The sequence below is a fragment of the Hylaeus volcanicus genome, chromosome 4, assembly GCF_026283585.1.
Source record: "Hylaeus volcanicus isolate JK05 chromosome 4, UHH_iyHylVolc1.0_haploid, whole genome shotgun sequence".
NCBI classification, from domain to species: domain Eukaryota; kingdom Metazoa; phylum Arthropoda; class Insecta; order Hymenoptera; family Colletidae; genus Hylaeus; species Hylaeus volcanicus.
In genome coordinates, this window is record NC_071979.1 from 25,765,363 (window position 1) to 25,782,960 (window position 17,598).

The 17,598-nt window shown below is 44.2% G+C and overlaps 1 protein-coding gene across 1 annotated transcript in view; it reads left to right on the forward strand.

Moving 5' to 3' along the window:
* The first annotated feature begins 1,909 nt into the window (after positions 1-1,909).
* LOC128874705 (zinc finger protein 624) overlaps positions 1,910-17,598 on the forward strand; it is a 49,298-nt gene continuing 33,609 nt past the window's right edge. The window contains exon 1 of the mRNA XM_054119680.1: positions 1,910-1,992. The gene's annotated coding sequence lies outside the window, so the exon portion shown is untranslated. The remainder of the gene's footprint in view (positions 1,993-17,598) is intronic.

Here is a 17,598-nt window from a genome sequence, read left to right on the forward strand (position 1 = left end):
GGGGAGGTGGTGGTGACGTCGGGGGGCGGGTGACGGAGAAAGAAGAAACTTCGGGTGAGAAGGGCGGCGAAGGGAGGAGAGGGGGGGAGGGTGCAGAGGGCGAGAACGAGAACTTGAACAAGGTATAGAGAAAAGAAGGTGGAGGAGGAGGTGGAGGTGGAAGTGGTGGCTACCGTCGTTCGTGGATCGCGAAATCGAGCGGGCGGCGGTCCAGCGCTGACTGACTACGGACTGGCGTCGCGGCGGCAGGCCGCGTGGTGGGGGGACCCAGGAGTAGTAGTCCTCTTTCCCTCTCGACTCCTCCGCTCCGTTCTCGTTTCCTGGCTTGCCCGCTCTTCCTTGCTCCGATCTGCCTCTCCGTGCACTCTTTCTGGCTCCTCAGCCGTTTCTTCTTCCCACTGCACACTCGCGTTTCGCGTCCGCGTTCGTGTCACCGACGCGTACCGAGCCTCACGCTTCGCGAAACTGAACGAATCGGTCCCCCGAAAAATCGAGGGTGGGGGACACCGAGACGGAATGTAGACAGGGGAGGGGCCGGAGGGGGTTAGGGTTAGGGCGAAACGGGCACAGCGAGGCAGAGGTATGGACGAAATCGCGCGACAGAGAAGCGTCCTCCGTGACTGTCGGTTTTCTTCGAGGTATCCGAGGGGGTTGGTAGCCGAAGATAGCGGCGGCGCAATGCCAGCCACTCCACTGCCCGTTTCAATGCGATCGCATCGTGGTACGCGCGCACGCGTTACCCTTCGTCTTCGTCCTTCAACCCCCCGTGAATAAGACCGAGACGAGCTGAACTGCGTTCGAATAATTTTTATTTAAATCCTATTTGTTTTACGTATTTATCGCACAGGTACGCGAAGGGGCACACGTGCGATAAACATGCGAAATAATATGCCGACAATCGTGCAGAACAGACGAGAATCGGTTAACACGTTGATCGCCACGTCACCCATATATGGGTGACAGTGGTTTTCACTCGAGAACAAACAGAATTAATTCTGAATGTTAAGTATCGAAGAAAATAAATTTGAATGAAATTCTGAAACTTCTATGAAGTTGTACAAATAGATGCCGCAGTAAATGTTTGATTATGTAGTTTCCAGTAGTCTGGAAACGAAACTAAATCACAGTAGAAATTTTCAGGAGTATTAATCTGGCAGCCAACGTGTTAAAGTGCTCTTTTTGATCTATCCTCGGTGGTAGATGAGGAATGAACATTCCGTATAGCGATTCGTTCGCAACTTGCATTCGATTAACCCTTTGCGCTCGAGAGGCGACTCTCAGTCACATCTTCACGTGATGCAGTCACCCGAGAGATGATTGTTGGTCACTAATAAGTTTGACGTGAATCAACCAGCAATAATGTTTGTTTAAATTTAATTTCATTGAAACTTGAAGTGTCAATAAAACGATCTAATTAGAGATCTCATGGCAATAGACTGCTAAGAAAGCATCTCGAGTTGCTGGTAGATACCAGAAAAAAAGACCTCGAGTAATTCATTTTGTTTAACGTCTTTATCACTGGTGTAGTGTGCAAACGAGCCAGTACTTTTGCTACGTGTCTCAACTCGATCGTATAACTCAGACTGCAACTTTTATCCAACGAATCACGAATCAACGGTTCAGTATCTCGACGACGGTTCTTCTTTATCTTATTCAACATTTTTTTATACTTTGTCCATCACAAAATGGAGCGCGACGCACGACCAGGCCGAAAAAATACGACGAAAGTTCGTGGACGGGTCCGAGGGACTGACGCTGGACTCGAGAACGCAAGAGGTGGTCGAAAAAGGGGGCGGGGCCCCTAACCATATCGGCCCAGCGTCATCTGACGAGAAGGGGGAATCCCAGCGTTCGATTAACTCTGAGCTCTGCCGCGAGAGGCGCTGCCGCCTGGCGATATCGTTCGACCGTATTACGGCGTCGCGAAGCTGTATCTACGAGTTTCTCGATACTTTCGTCTCTGTAAGGCCAACGAACGTCCAGCCAGCTTGGGTAAGTGCACCATCGAACTCGTCTACTATCCAAATACGCCAAGTATCGTTGTTCGCTCGGTCCAGCGCGTAATCGATTCGATATCGAGCGAAATTGGAAGTTAACCTCAAAACTTGCAGCGGAGCTACGGTCTCGTTGTCGCAACTTTTCTCAGGCTTCGAATGTTTCACTTGAGGAACTCTCGATGTCTACTTCTATGTTAACTAGTGGTTGATTGCTTGATACAGAGATAGTAGTTTATTATGCGATTCAGAGGTATTACACTTCTGAATGCTCAACAAGGGGACGTTATTACGTCCTATAGAGGCGGGTCGAACCAAAGTTAAAGTTAAGTCTTTTTAACCAACTTCGAAAAGAAGGAGGTTTCTCAATTCAACATGTATATATTTTTTTTTATATATATAAGTCTACATCGATTTCCAAATTGAATAAAATATAAAACACGATTACTTCGTGAGATCCAGAGATATTCTTTATTAACATTCAAGACAAACGTTCTGTAAATTATTTTTTTTACATTTACACGAATTATTTTAATCCGCGTATCGAAAACGTATACGGTGTAAAATAAGTTGGATCTTAGGAAATGCGATCTTGAGGTTCGCGATCCGATTCTCCTCCGAGTTGAACCAAGTAACGGTCCACTCGTAGTCTACGTCGTATCCGTGATTGCGATCGTTACTCGATAACGAAACGTATCTTTCCGAAGAATCGATCGATCCCGCTACTCTATTTCCATCCTGCTTTGACTCGAACCTAGGAACTCTTCTCGCTGAATTACGCGATAAACGATTTGCAGGAGTGCCAAAGAGTTTCGATGTCTGATTCGAAACATTTCGACGAAATGCAATGAACTACTGAGTAGTTCGTAATCGTGATCAAGCAGTGACTAATAATCTCTGCTAATATAATTTACTCGACCTGATATAAAAAAAATACTCGTTTGCGTTATAGTATTATATTAAGGTTAAGAAATATCAGAGATGATATTATCACGAATTCAAGAATCTTCCGATCGCGCAGATTCCGCACGTCCATAAAGTCGATCCCGGAATAAATAATTAGACACGATTTGCTCCGAAAGGTTACGATTTATCGATTTATAATTGGAGTCCGCGATTATAATAAAAATAATTAATAAGTAATCGCTGTTTCGCTCCGATTTATTTGATGATTATCTTCGCTCCAAAGCAAGGTTCCGCTTCTTGCGTTGCCTTCGGTGCTCAAACTTGTCACTTTTTTATTCGATTTATTTATCTACGGGAAAGTTACCAATATTCACAAGAAGAAAAAAGTATGATATTGATCTAGAAATCGTAGCTGATCGTGAGGTATAATCAAAGGATACGAGCGAAGACAGGAAGTTACGAATAAAAGAGCAAGCGAAATACAAAATAGAGAAATGCCAGAAGAAAATAATATACGCAACGTTTTGTTTAATCTTTTTATTTCCTTTACTGAAATATATCCTCTGAACTCCTATGAATTCAGCTTCTCTAATAATACGAATCGAAGTAAGGAATGCGAACGGTTATCTTTGAAGAATCGACGTGAATGCAATAATTCTATATACTTCGAAATGAGATTAATTACAGTTTTGACGAGAAAAAAAAGGAATTAATATTTCTCAAGTTTCTGAGGATAAATACTAAACGAGTTGCGAAGTAATTGTTTCGATACAGTTTTGGTTTGAAAATGTAGGAATCGCTTTCGAAAGCGTTTTCAGGGACTCGGCTGTTAAGTCAACTGTTTACGTGATGGTTGAGCGATCCCACAAAACAGTCAGAGCAACGTTTCACTGCTTCTTATTGGTTCTCGATGAGAAATCATGGGCGGTGCTTAACCCGTCTAACCAGTTTGGTCACCGGGAAAATCGCTACACTGAAAGAGCTCCATCGGTCGCGAGGGTGAATTTAACCCTATTTGACCTAAGTCGGGAGGACAATCAACCCCACAGTCACAAATATCTTTCAGGTACACAAACTCGACACGATTTCTTCGATCGCCACGCGTCGTCTCCTTTCGAAACCGTAAGTTCGTTTCACATCTGCAATAGTCACACGAACATTACGACGAACGAAGCAACGTCGTTTCGGAGCATCTGAAAAAAATAAATAAAGATACATACACAAAGCGAGCGGTGTGCACGGAGATTGTTGCAACAAGAGAACCGTTTCCCCCATAAAACGAAAGACAAGCTCGTTTTGGCGTAACGAAAATTGGAGGGGGATCGGCGAGCGTTTCGAAAACATCGAGCTCGGGGGACTTTTCTATTCGTCTTGGGTGCTCGTGGAAGAGGGCGTCAGCGTGGCAGACTGCTTTACGATAATTCGGGCCGGAGATTCGAGTCGGAAATAAATCGGATGGAGGTCGAAGGATACGAGTTGGTCAGTCCACCGTGGGTAGTCGGTGAGCCGGAGCTCGTTTTGGCGGGCACCGTCGGCGGCGCTGGCAAGGCTGGAGGAGCCGAGGGGAAAAGAGCACCGGCGTACCAACTACCAGGTTGTGCCCGCCTACCAGGCGGAGCCCGCATGATCTATAGCGTCATAGAACACCCCTGCCGTCGTGGTAGGAACTCGATGGCGACGCCCACGGTGTGGAACGTGCGCGCTGCCCCCGCCGTCGCTGCTGCCTCCGCCACCACTGCCGCCACTGACGCCACCGCCGCCGCCGCCACCACCACTGGCCCGCCGCTCGGATGTTTATGCTTTTGCCGGTGTGTCTCTATCTAGTCGCGGCCCCGGAGCTGCGCTGTTCCTCTTCTGCCGTAGCTGCTACCGATGCTGCCACCGCCGCCGCCGCCGCCGCCGCCGCCGCCGCCGCCGCTACCGTTGTCGGTCGCCCGTTGTCGTTGGCGTTGGCATCGTGGTCGCCGTGGCTGTTCTACTCCTACCTCGTACTTATCCGGCTCCTTCCACCTTGCGTTCATTACCGCTAAACATTCCTGTCAATTAAAACTGCACCGACGCCCGATTTACTGCCAGCTCACCGTTCGTCCTTCGTGAAATCTCCTCCCCTCGCCCTGTTATATTTCGCCTGCTCAGATATTAACGGTCCCGTGGAAACCTTTTGCTCTCCACTTTTTTCACAAGTTTCACCGAACTCGCGCCACCGAGCCTCGATACCCCCAAGCGAACCCTCCGCGCTTCACTAGCGCCGGCACAGCGGCTTACCCACTGCCAGCGATCAGTTCAATTTTGATCGAATAATAGAATAGTGGATCGACAGTGGATCAATGTCGATCGTGTCACGTCTCTTCGTATCGTTATTTTTGTACACGGAGAGTAACGGATGAAGTATCGTTTACCTTCTATTCGGTATTTCAGCATTTTATCTCCAAAAGAAGTTTGCCCACGGTGCTAACACTACCGTACTTTGTCTTTCGTCGATGAGTTTGACCATAGTTGACGAGGATCGTCCCAGCTATATAAATATGTCCTCTGGATTCGCGTAAAAATGTTTTTGTTTATTTGTCAATCACTCAAGCATTTCTTTGAGCTATTCGATCCATAACATTTGCCGAGGATGACGTTTGCATCGAAGACATTCATCAGACGTTATTACAGATCGAATAGATGAAATAAAATGCTCGAGTCGATTAAGAAACTAATTGTGATTTATTTATTGAATAATATAATTAACCATAAAGTGCGCGCAGCTGTTGTATAACCTGTCGTACGACGCGTCTTAAATGGCAGTGTTACGCTGTCGTATAACTATCGTGCAACAAATTGTCATGTTTATGGCTCCTGTAAGGTCACACCGCGCGGTGAATCTGCCGCACAAAGTTCAAAGAAGCATCGATTAAAACGCGTCCGTATGTTTTTGTTGAAAAACATTGATCCGTTACCGACGCGCTACCAGATCGGCTCCTGGAACGTCTGTTATCGGATCGTTGAAATAAATGATTCAATTTGTATAGTCCAATGGATAGTAGTTGATTCGTTCAGACGCGGCTATGATTCATCGGATTGGATAGCTCAGTGGGCTGTGGGACGTCGGCGAGCAAACACGTTTTAGTTTTAAAATCCACTTGCACTTTGTTTATCCTTTTAATTTACGAGTGACGTGGTTGATTAATGCTGAATTATACCTGTGATCTACTCGCTCGTTAATAAACGGCATCGCTTCGATTAAAGAATGAGTTGTAGAAACATAATTGTGTTTTGCGTGCTACAAGTAACAGGGGGCTAAGCTCCGTTTAGTTTATTTCCTTTCTATTTTGTTATTTTTCGTTTATGTTGTGTGCACTTTTTGTATCAAATAAAAAAGAAAGATTCCAGAGAATAAATTTTATAATTTATAAAATGAAGTTAGAATTTATTCTCTGGAATTTTATAAATATCTAAAAGATATATATTTCTTTTTATAATTGTCGATGAAATAGAAAATCGTCGTCGTTACATATGCGATTTTAGTCTCTCGCGAGAGTCGATGAGTCACGCATACCAATGGGACAGCGAACATGTTAATTATGCATCATTATTCGAAATTTAAGATTTCAACCAGCCCACTCATTTGCTCCAATGGCATTCCGTTAACGGGCCCCTAGAAAGCGATAGTGTGAAAAAGGCCTAACCCAGGTATGGGGAACTGCGACCTATCAAGGCATTCGTTCATCTTCAGGTAGAAAGAAAATAGTTAAATCCACAATAATACGATCAAATAAACATAATCGAATAGACGCAATTAAGTGAAATTAACAAGCATATAAACAGTGAACATCATTTACATATCTGTACACCTCTTAATGTTCATATTTTACCATATTTATTTGTAATGTTTGAGTTTCTTCTCAAACATTATTCTTATACATATTCATCTATAGATTACGTTCATGCTTGCATTCTGCAAATTTTTATTTTGTTTCCGTCGAGATCCTCGTACGCTTCCACTACTCAATTTACACGAACTCAATCTTTTTATAACATGTCGTACCTGTGCAATTAATTTTGCGAAACGACGTGGGAACTGTCGACACCTTCCCGACACAACCGATCGTTGCTCACAGATCCTACGTACCTGGCGTAAAAAGGAACCGCGGTCCTAATCGGTGCAACGATACTCATTTCGCACCGTTCCCCTTTCAATTTGGTTAGCATGCATCGTCGATGTTGGAAACGTCTCCTTTGAAAGGAATTTCTTCGCGAAGCTCCGTCGTATCCGTGGCGATCTCGTCACGCTCGAGTTTTACGCCAATGGTGCTGGGGGGATTCGGAGCGGCGGCGGCGACTGTCATAAAGAGTATTTTATTTCGACGATTGCGGTGCCGTTTTTGTTCTGGGGTCGCGAAGCGATCGTGTCGTTTCTACGCGCGTCAGGCCAATTCAACGCCGGCGACATTCGCGGCCCGACGTTTACGAGATCGTTTATTAGGTGACGTTCCCATCGAGTGGTTTTGCCGGGAGCTGGATCTTCTCCTCTTTTCTAGAATCCACGTTAAAGATGATTCCAACTTATCGCGATGCGCCATCGAGTGTCGTTCCACCGCAAAGGTTCCGCCAGAATTTCGAACGATTCTCGGGGTTATGCATCGGAGAAAACGAATTTCTGCCAGACGCGTTTCGGTAGTCGGGAGGAAGTTATTGTTGTTATTAACACGCAGATGTCGTTAATGCAGGCCGGACTCCAATTTATAATGGAAACCACTTATGGAGGGGAAGCCACATTGGGAGGCCAAGTATCAAGTATTTCTTCGGATATTTTTTTTATAGAGGAGAATTTACGCGAGTCTCGTGTAACTTTGAGAATATTCTAGACACGTTTTAAAATACACTTGGTAATTTTTTCTATTCAAATAAAAAATTAGTCGATCAGTCGTTTTTAAACTTTATATACTTTATCTAACTTTATTTCGATACCATGAATGTGAAGTAAAAAATTGAGTAGAGAATAACGAATCCTTCTTATTACCAAACCACCATGCGAATTTAATTCGTCACTTTTCGCAGTAAATTTCGTACCGTGTCTGTTGGCTGACAAATAATAATTCATTCTTCTAACCATCGAAACCATTTTTCCTCGGGAATAGAGAGTAGGTAAAATCAATTCATGAATTCTACAATAAATGTCCTATCCTTTTTTTTTTTTGCGGCGCAACTGGGGAAACATCGTCGGAAAATAACTTTTTTCCAGGAAAGAAGAGCCTCGGGGAGAGTTAAAAGAATCGAAAAACGTTGGCGGGCGCGCGCGTGGTACGCGTCAGTTGCGTTTGTGTCTCTCGGTGACTGCGGGGGTTCCTTTTACGAGCGTTCCCGTCGTCGGCGGACGAGACCGGAGGCACTAAACTTGCGAATATTTCGAAAGACGTCCCGTTATGCAACGACAATGTGGGTCAGTGCACAAGTCCACTATGTACGTTTGCTCGTTTTGTACCGTCAGCTCCCCCGCGGGACCCGAAATAAGTGCAGCTCGTAAAATAAAGTACAGCACACCGCTTTTCCCGGCTATCTATTGCGGTGGCACCATCGATCTTACCTACGACGACTCTGGGACCTTCCAGAATTTGCTTATACATCCGCCAAAAATACACGCTTGTCGTTTACCGTAAGGCGACGTTGTCACAGTAACCATCGAACATTTCTGACGATCGTTTTACGATCTATCCTAAAATTGGTCCCATAATTATTTTTCTACGTATGAAAGGATAGGCCGGAGCACGATATTTCAGATTGTTCGCGCCAAACGGTAGTGTCTTTTCTATATCCAAGTTTCATATTTCTCTAAGATCCCAAGTTTCTCTATATTCCAGTTTGCAAAATTGATGATAAGTGAAAGTACCGATTAGTAATGATTTGTTTGTCACGTTTCAAAGTCTTTAGTCGAATTAGTCTAATTTCTACCAATTTTACCTCGTTAAGAGGGTTTAAAAGAGGAGAATTACTCCTATCTACGTTTTTTTCTGAAAGTAATGCTTGCCGAAGAACATGAACGGGAAAGAAACAGACACCTTTCCAAATTCCGTACACTTGAACCGAAAGAAATTGTTTAACCGACGTTTGCTTCGTGAAATCACGTCCTGGATAAACACCAACCGATCGTAAGGTAAGCCGCGCAACATTTGGTTACGGCGGATACCGGTGAAATGCAGACGCTTGAAAATAGATCCACTATCGACGTTTCGTTTCCCGCGTTCGTATCCCCATAAATTCGTAGTGAAAAATCGCGTATACAAAATAGTTTTTCGAGCATCGATTGGCTTTCGTTAAATATTTCTCGTTCGCTGTCGAATTGAATTGCGTCTGCAGCTGTACGGTGCCGCGGCTTTTGCATTTATTTTTTCATCGGTCGCCCATTCTATTTCCCTCGATCAAGGAACGAACGTGTTTCGACGGTTAATCGCTTTCGACCCTTTTCCCGGAACGAAGCCGTTCCGAGCGACTTCGACTGGCAGCAATGAAGTATGCGGAATCGACGAACATGTCAAACGGTACCTCTCAAGTGCCTCTCAACGGTACATCAGATGTCTTTGAAAGACAGAAGGCAGATGGAGGCTGAAATGGTTTATATGAAATCGAGAGAAGGTCTTTTTGTGATGCAATTACGTTGTCATAAAATAATCTCACATTTTCAGGCGTAACCGTTATTGTTTACGCAAATGCATATTTTATATGCAAGATACACGTAAATTATTATAGTCATTGCGTCGATTAAAATACTCCTAAACAACGAATACACTTCGGTTATGCCTTTCTCTACAAAACAAGCTCCCTTCTTCGAACCCTCTTGGATACAAAAAAGTCATTAATAAATTCATCAATGGAAATAAACAACGTAGGGAGCCATGCTCCGTAACGTAGCCTTCGCGATTTCGAAAATAGTTTCGGTAGGCAGATTTCGACGATTAGAATTCGGCGCCGGATGGGATGTCCGCCGCTCCGTACTTGTTTGAAAAGAAGCTCCTTGGATGTTTGAACGCGGACGAATCGCAGACGAACCCCCACGGTTTATCGAATTACGACCGCATCGCGCGTTCCCTGAACCTGCTTTTTTTCATAACGATCAAAGTCCACGGTTACCGATGCATTATATTTCTAGCGAAGGATACATCAGCCGGTATCTCCGATCTAAACCATCAACGTCTGGCGTCGCGGGGCGCGGCGCGCCCGTACTTTAACGTTCTTTCCTCGTACCGCTCGCATATTTTCGCGCCCGTTGAAACTTTACGACCCCGATAAACTTCGCGGGTTTCTAACGTAACGAAATGTTTTTGGCGCGATCCGAGAATTATCGGATATCGAAAGCGTCGGGGATTCGCCGACGAACGTTCCCCGCTCCATAGCTGTCAGATCCTGCGAACCTGTTATGGAAGCCGCAGACGTAACGATTACTCGTTGCAATAATTTATACAGTTTTCGAGTTGAGGAACCAATAGGGGCATATTATATTTCATTCGATGAGCTGGCTCGCACATGCTCGAACCTTTGCGTTCGATGGCTTCTTCGCTAGAACGAACTGGCAGTTCCAGATAATTTTGTAACCATTCGGTGAACTTTTTGTAGTTAAGGTAAAATGAATTTAAACTGAAATCATTGTGAGAACATATTATAGTTTAATATCTGTACCAGTATCTCGCGCACGTAGACTGAAAAGATAGAACCCATTGGAACTTTTCAGTAGATTTAATTAGCTAAATATAGACTCGCATATTGTAATCACACTAAATATTAAATTATAGACTGTAAGTAATTGAAAGTTACAAGCCATGACACTGTAACACAGTAACCTAAATTGCTTATAATTCTGTATGAGGATTGTAATTGCTTAATTAAATAAAAAAAAAAAATCTGTACCAGTATATCTTGATCAGTTGGTTGTTATTTAACCCGTTCGCTGCCAGGAAAGTTTAAAGCATTTTGCCTTGGGCGTCAAGATTTAATACAGATCTTGCATAAACTTGTATAAACTCCTGTATAAACTTATCCTTTGAGTAATTGCAATGAATTTCAACTGCGAGACATCTCGTAGTTGCCAGTGAATGGGTTAGGGAATATTTTTTGTTATTATGAAACTAGTGTATTATAATGTGAACAAAGTAGATGTTCTTTCTCTGTAAGCGTATGTAAGTATGTAGATAATGACGAAATGGTAGCGTATTCACACAACGAGAAGATATGGATAAAATTACATGTTATTAATGAAAAGGTGTACTATTCGTGGAATTGTTGAATTGTTTCTGGTTGTTAGGTACAATAATAGATTTTGTATGCTATGTCACCAATCTCGTTCTTCATAATGTATGATATTTAAAACGATATGTACAGAATATTTAAATCCTACAAAAGGGCACAAGGAATTATTCAACAAAAGAGGTCGTATTCTATGAAAGGTTAAAACGTATACTTATAATCTCGAAATGAATAATTAAAACGCAACCGTGAGTAAGGTATTAATAGCGAACGAGGTCGTTCCAAACATTTTCTTCTTATTCGTCGAAATCTTAGCGAACAAAATATTTCTAAAAAGTTTTGAAATATTCAGCCCTCCTTTCTTCGCTAAATTACAACAATGTAGTAATTATTTTATAACAATCTACATGTACTTTTTAATTAAAAAGAACAGGACGAAACCGAGCAAATCCTTGACATGCAAGGTTTATAAGAATATTCCAACAAGACATCAACACGTGTACCTTACTTCTGTTCAGCTTAATAAATCGCCGCGTCTACTGTCCCTATTAGCCTCAAGATAGTGTGAAAATTGTAAAAATCACGGTCGACGGTTAACGATGCAGGTCAAAGTCGTATAACAATTTTGGTGGTCGCGAGTCCAGTCGTCGTTGCGGAAGTAAGTCACGCGTTCGCACTTTACGCGACACATTTTCGCAACGACGAGTACACGCGTAGAAACATAAATTCCGCGACGATATACCTTTCGTTTTATTAGGCTATATTACGCGCAGCATATAGCAGCGCCATATCCGTCGAGATAAATTATTTCTCTTTGACACAGGCGTCAACGCTGCTTCGTCGTACGCCTTTTATTTATTTGTTCGATGAGTAAACGTGTTATAAATATTGTACATTATAGCAACTGAATTATAAATTACATTGTATATTATACGTTAGCAAAAAAAGTTGAGCAGATACGATGGATGTAGTTAAATATAGTTAAATAAAATTCAGATTTTTGAAATTTTCTTTCTTTTTCTTTTTCATATCTCGGCATAGGTACCTAATTATGAAATTATGTTGTTCCGGATTCCATCCTTCCTTTTCGGAGTGGTGAGGGGAGGATTAATGTTTGGAGGAGGTGACAGATGAAAGATAACATCATAATTCGTGTGAAAGCTACTTCTATACTTCGGAATCATTTTGTCGATGACACCTCACCATCAATTCTACAGAAAAAGATGCACAATATACTTCTCTTCCTACGCTTCTTTACGTCACATTCATCTATATCGACTGCCAACTCATTTTCTAGACACCAAGACCTGAATGTGTCAAGATCGTGGTATGATTCATCCAGTAAAAAAATACGAAGATTCAGCGGATTATGAGAACATTGTTTGGAGAACGATTTTATGTGAAAGTTTACCATTGGAATTCTATTGAATCGTGGCGAAGGTGGTCCGCATTGGAAAAAGTTGCAGCAACGCTAAAGAGACGGAGGCAAGCTCGTCGGTACGGTTATCGGGCGTAGATCCGCCAAACCACCGCTCAAGTGACTTCCAAATGTTTCGACCATCGTTGGTCCATGTTGTATTTAGACTAATTCGTTGTATCGCTTAAAAATTGTACACGTCATTAGCGTATCGACGAAAATTTGGAAAAATTTCTGATACGCGTGTGTTGGGTTGGCATTGACATTGGCGTATTAAAAGAAACGACTGATTGTATTGGCACTAAAAAATTTCGTTCCGGTATCTTCTGTACAGCCTTGGTTTAGGTAGGAAATCTGCGAAAGGGAGAGTGCGTCTAAAACGTAACACGTCGCAGGAATATCACGAGCTGACCTTCCGATTAAACTTTCTTCCAACTTCAACAAGGCTCATAATATACCCCAACTGTTTGAAAACAAGCCTGTTTCAAACATCTGGAGAACATCGGACCGGTGAAATTTTTGATTCCGCCCCTACATCGAAATTTCATGCTGGGTTAGATCGTGGGACGAAGACGGTCCAGGATGTAAAAACTTGGAAGGACTCTGGAGGACGAGTTCGTGACGGGTGATGGAGCTGGAAGCGTTGAAAGACGGTTCCGCGAGGCGATTCCATCCGTCGTACGTCGACGGTGGAGGCTCTAAAACGAAATCTCCTTCGGAGTTCGAATAGGCGCGATTGTTTCGGGTCTGGTAGTCGAGTATGGGTCGAGGGTTGGCGTGAATGCGTATAGCAGCGGCAGCATTCGTAGAAGGTTCGGTGTAGGGTGTGCGGCGCTTGGTCGTAAGGGGTCGCGAGGAGAGGGGTTGTGGGTGGCCAGGGGTGTCGGGACGGAGTGGTATGGGGTGGTTAGGTGGACGAGGATGGGGGTGGTTGTCGACGATAGGGCGAAGAAAGAGGTGGAGGAGCGCAGAGAGAAGCCGAGGTCCGTCGGTATCGATCGGGCGTCTGCGGTAGATTGACACGTGTCATGGCCGCCTCTCGGTGTTCGAGTGAACGAGGTAGCTGGAGAAAGAGGGAAGCCGTGGCCGAGTGGAAGGCGGCGGAAAGGAGAAAAGGAGGGCGGCGGTGGCTCGTGGGAAGAAAGAGAGGCCGAAAAGGAAGAAAGGCGTGCGAGACGAGGAAGGTGGCAAAGGCGAGCGAAGCAGTCGAGGGGATAGCGGGCGTCGAAGGTGGAAGAGGAGGAAGAGGCGAGGGTGGTTGGCGCGGGGAGGAGGCGAGGGAAAAGGACATTAAGGTGCGTAATAGCCAGCGGGGCGAGCGCGCACCGCCGCGGCATCGATTAGACAGAGGCTCCCTCGTCCCATTGCTAGGATGCAGCCCTCCCCTTCTCCTCTTCCTCGACCCACCGACATACTCACCCTCCGCGCTATATCCACCCGTCCACCCACCCACAACCCATACTCCCGACCGAGAGGTCCCCACGACCACCCACACCACCCGCCCTCCACCTACTCCGTCGAACTGGAGAGCCCCCGAGTACGTGCTCTACATACACACTCGTGCGCTTATGTCAGTTCCTGTCCTGCCGTTGCTTCTGCCTCTGCCTCTGCCTCCGCTGCTACCGTTGTTACTACTACCGTTGTGTGCCACCGCTCGGAAAGAGAGCGAAGGACAGAAACAGACGGCGGAACGGAAAGGGATGAGAGTATCGCGAGCACGGGGACGAGCACCCGCGGAAAGAGAGAACGAGAAGGAAAAGGAGAAGATACGAAAGGACGGAACCTAAAGGCCGAGCGCGAGGGATAATAAGGGGGAATGAGAGACGTAGATGTAAAGGGTGAGAAGGGAGGAAGCAGAGGCTACGCTAGAGGGTAGGCGAAGCCACCTAGCTATCCCGTGGCACCTACACACACCTACACACGCGATGCCGGGGACACCAACGTCTAACGTCGTTATAAACATTAACGGAGCGGCTCAATATTCCCCGGACCTTGCATCCCCTGCGTCTACCTTCGGTCCATCTCCCTGCTAGACCGTCCTCCACCTCTTTGCGCTCTACCTATCTCGGACGCTCGCCCCGTGGCTACCTCGCCTTCCTACGCTTTTCAGACCCTTCGATTCGCGAAGGCCCGACTACGCACCTACAAGAATCTCGCGATACCTAGCATTTTTTCCATCCACGCGTTCCGAAAACGCGTTTCGCAATTCGCGTGGCAATTACTGATGCTTCCTTGGTGTCAACGTGAACGAGAAATTACTTGTTAGCCATACTATGCAACAAGATAATTCTTAGCGTTAATGCTAAGTGCGAATTCCTACCAAATGTGCCAAAATTCGCTATCTTCCAGGTGATTATACAAGGTTATTTAAAATAATGTGCGATGGTACATTCCGCAAGAGAATCAATGTTCCAGACGCGCGATAAGTGGTTGAATCTGCGGAGCTATTAGTTGCTCTTGTAAGAAAACTTCATGCGAAAATCCCGTAAACTTACTCGGTGAACTTCACCGAAACCATTCTTAATGGGCGCATTTGTAGAGCAGTAAACACTTGTGGTATTTCGAAAGTAACCAAATCAAGGGTAGGTTTGTTCGATGCCTTATTAGTTCGGACTAGTCATGCGGGAATGTATAATTTAATCATGAAATTACGTCGCGCAAGAGTGGCAAAATAGAAAAAATGAGCGGACATTGTTTCAGAATCAGTAATGAACAGGGGTATTTAATATTAATAGCTAATTTTATACATTTCGGCTCATGGATCATGTTTCTTAATTCTATCTTTAATGTTCTATCTTTATATCCTTGGGGTCCTGTAACAACATAACGCTCAATTTTCTTTTTACCCTATGATATTAAAATTATAAAAAACAATTGTTTAGAAGTATCTAACGATAATAATAACTACCTTTTCAGTAGTAGAAATTCCACCCTTTAATTTTCATTTTGGTAGAATCAAATCAGACGATTCTATCCCGAGTTATAACATTTCAAAGTTTCCTATTTTATAGACATATACGAATGACCGAACCAGTGGCCTACATAAATTCTGGGAAATGCGTACGCACGTTGTAAGTAGTAACGTAGTAAATATCGTAAACACGTAGTATTTCGTGGAAAACGAGAATTTCGTTCCTTTCGAACGATTTCGACGAAACTTGATACACAGGGGTTTTTGATATCGCTGATTCCAAATCTGACCTCAAAATTAAAAAATTAAAAATGGCGGATCCAATAAAGCGGGATAAAAATCGAAAAATGATTCGATTTGAACGAAACTTGGTATGTAGGAGTTTTTGGGGGCACTGAATCCAAATCTGAACTCGAAATTTAGAAATTCAAAATGGCGGATCCACTACAGGAGGACTAAATGTGAAAAGTGACTGGATTTGAATGAAACTTGGTATACAAGGGTCTTTGATCCTAAATCCGCTATTTTATTTTGAGTATTAAAAATGAGCACCGTGTAAACTAAAGTCAGCGAATTCGACCGGACGCGCTGCAACTATTATAAAAACAAACGATCCGTGGAAATTACTGCTCGAAGGGATCGGTCGATTTCGGGGCGGGCCAAACCCCTAAAGTTCTTAGTCTCGCGGGAGTCGGAGAAGCGGGTCAAGAAGCTCGGCGGGGATTGAGTCATAGGTGCTTACGGCCTTCGATCCGAGATCGTCTAATTTCGTTCGACGAGTCTCGTAAAAATCTTTTCTTTGCCTCTTTGCGCTTTCTTCCTCTTATCCTTTCGCGTCCTTTCGTCCTTCGATGCTCGATCGCCGCGCTACAGTAATCTCGCGCGTTATTGCCCGGCAATTCGAGGCAGAGATCGCAATAAATACGAGTCGTGTCGATTCGGTCAGTCTTTTCGATCCGCTGTCGATGATCGCTTTTCCTTAACCGTCGGAGGGGTCATTTCTGACCCGTGCTAACACTCTTCACAGTTCCAAAGATAAATTTCCAATGGCAAATTTTTGTCTCGAAACAGGCTTTCGGTATTTGTATTTTGAAAACAAGTTGTGGCAATTTTGTTATTATTTTTTGAACAACAGTTAATTTTAATGAAAAGGTGGTAGGTATGAAAAGGACGTAGTCAGTCGGGTGAAGTTCTGCGAGGGTCAGAGCGCTGATTATCGTTAATTGCGGTTGATATGGAGGAGCGAAGGGGACGCGAAACCCTCGACCATATTCTGATCGGATTAGCGACACCGATCGGTGCTGTCGAGGACGAGGACATCCCTCTTCGAGATCGAGGATCGTGGATTTGGTAACTAGAGGTGTTTTGTTAACACAGAACACGTGTATCGTACATGTGTTTCTGAAGCTAGACAATTCTTGGAGTAGACTAGAAATGTCCTTACTTGTAAAAACAAAACTTTCTTCACTGTGATCGCAATAGGACTCGTCTAATAATTCCATTTACGCAGGGATGTATTCGTCATTCTTTATTCGCTATTCGAAATAAAATTTTCCCAACTTTGCTTACAAGGAATAAAGCACTAATATGATCGACGCTGATAATAAGTGAGGCTTACGGTATTAAACAATGTTGATGTTGGTATTATAGGCAGAACTAAGCTGAATGCGAGAAAGTTCGATCCACCTCGTGTCATTGCATGCCACTTGAAAACATTGCAGGTGAAAGCCCCTATAATACTCGGTTTTCTTGAAGCGTATGCTCTGGCGCTAATTTAACCTCGCGTGGCATCGGAACAGAGGGAATTCGTCTAGTTCGTGCGTTCAACAAGTATCCGTCCGTCCCTCCTCTACCTTCGGCGGTTCTCCTTCCTTCTCGTAACCGCGGCTAAATCGCAAAGTGACCTGGCGTCGACGTATCTCGCGAACTTCCGGTTACTTTTCATAGTCGCGAATCGAGTTTTGTCCCTCGATGTTGTTGTTTAGAGCTTTAGGAACACGAAAATGATACAAAAAAACCAGCAGGTCCAGGACGAAATGCTCGCTTCCTTTTAATGGACTCAAAGTAATACACTCACTGATCTGTCGATACCGAGTCTGAATAAGTCTGAATCCATTTACTAAATCGAAAAAGGTAAAGGCTCGCATACG